Source organism: Wolffia australiana, chromosome 4 (genome assembly GCF_029677425.1).
Source record: "Wolffia australiana isolate 7733 chromosome 4, ASM2967742v1".
NCBI lineage: Eukaryota > Viridiplantae > Streptophyta > Magnoliopsida > Alismatales > Araceae > Wolffia > Wolffia australiana.
This window is the reverse complement of record NC_135838.1, coordinates 9,223,337-9,225,160: the sequence shown is the minus strand read 5'-3', so window position 1 is coordinate 9,225,160 and position 1,824 is coordinate 9,223,337. Positions and strand designations below refer to the sequence as shown.

Below are 1,824 nucleotides of genomic sequence, written 5' to 3'. Positions count from 1 at the left end.
CCAAATTGACGGGTCATCTGGACGAGAGAGACAGCATCTCCTAGCATCTACCATCTCCTCCATCGTAGTGGATACTCTCAACAAGTCTCACCGGATCACAATTTGATTGGTTATATAATTAATTGGGTTCCCTGCATTGTTCAACGTTGTGCTTGCACGTTGATCCAGACCAAATCATCTGCCTTGCCATCACACTTCATTGCCATGGTCCTCTATTGATCAAGATTCTTGTTGGATATTCCAGATGGACGAGGGTGTCTTAATCTTTCGAAGGCACTCGAACACAAAGTGATGGAGCGCGTCCAGACGATGCCAACGAATCATCAGTGGAGCCGTCTTTGTCGTCATCAGCATCACCGCTAGTCCGTGTCCAGCCCGACCAGCACGCCAAAGCCTCCGTGAAGACACCCGGGTTTAAATACCCCCGGTAGAGCACATCTGTGTTCGTATCTTTGTGTTTTCGTTATCTATTTTTGACATAATACGATGACGGTAGGGATCAAACTGCACGTATTACACCACAAGGAGATTACCATTGCCAGCAAAATGTCTAAATGATTTGATGCAAGCTTTGAAATCTAACGACAAGTGCGAAGAAAAGAACCTTTAAAACCAGATGATCAATTAAATCGGCGAAGTTCAATTAAGTCAAAATCAACTCCCCAATGTCCCTTTGGATCAATTAGACGCGTAAGATGAGGGGTAAACTCAATTACTCATTGGCGTCCAATCCTCTGTAGCAAACAAGTAATGTTTTATCACAAGAATGAACCTATCTCTCACTAAATTGGGTTATGTTTAATTCAACAAGGTGGTTCCTATCTCTCGACGCATGGGGTGTAATTCGACAGTAATGTAAGAAATAAGAGAACTGCGATGAAGGAGGAGAAGGTAGAACCTTGTGGGTCTGATACCCGTTGACTTTGTAGTAGGGCCAAGCGGTCGTTCAGATCAAATGACGGTGTGTCAGAAGAGCAGGATGCATGAGCAGGGCGCTGGATTGAACAGGGCGCCGGACTGGGCCGTCGGCCTATGAGCGGCGGGCACACGTGACGAACTAGCTGGGCGCGATCGCGGCCGACGGTAGGCGCGCTTGGGTGCTTGATGTGGACAGCGGGCGCGCGGGGCAAAGCACGCTCGCAGACGACGGCAGGCGCGTGCACGCTCCTGCGCAGAAAATTGGGCATGCGGACAGTGGCCGGTGCGCGCGAGGAAGCCAGTGCAATACTCGATCGGGCAACAAGAATCACCGCGGTGAGCGTAGGAGATCGTGGTCTCCGGTGCGCGCTGGCGTCCTCGGACGGGGCGCGTCTTGGGCGTTCAGGGACTCCACGAAACAGCGGTGAGGCTAGCGAAGAGGGTGACAGCAGGGACGGCAATCGATCTGCGTCTAAGGGCATGGTCAGTGGCGATCTTGAACTCTGGGTTCTCCAAGAAGAGCTTTCTTGAACAATTCTTGCAACGTGGATGAATCAAGAACTGGCGGTTCTTGATGGGGGTAAAGAATTCCAAATGACAGGGGTGGGCGAAGGCGACGTTCCATGAAGAAGGAGTCGTGGAGGGAGGCCATGTTCTTCCACGATCGTGCTCTAGAGAGCTATCTATGACTATCTACGGCCAGGACAAAACTAGAAGAACATAGAGACTAAAGGAAAAAAAAACTTTACTTTGATTCTGATTCAATCCCTAAAGAGTCCTCTGAGGCATGTCGGCTTTTATAAAGGGTAGAAGGCATGCCCAATGGGCCATAACTGGAGGAAACCATCTCTAGACGAGAGGCCCTCTCAAAACGACAGAAAGAAACAGTTCAAAAAGGATGAGGCC

At 49.8% G+C, this 1,824-nt stretch overlaps 1 long non-coding RNA gene across 1 annotated transcript; it reads right to left on the bottom strand.

Annotated features, from left to right (window-relative positions):
• Positions 1 to 215: 215 nt before the first annotated feature.
• LOC144702601 (uncharacterized) lies at positions 216 to 1,520 on the bottom strand. The gene is made up of 2 exons (XR_013581274.1): positions 899 to 1,520; positions 216 to 504 (listed from the first exon to the last, which is right to left on the bottom strand). It is a non-coding gene; the product is annotated as an uncharacterized LOC144702601 (long non-coding RNA).
• Positions 1,521 to 1,824: the final 304 nt, after the last annotated feature.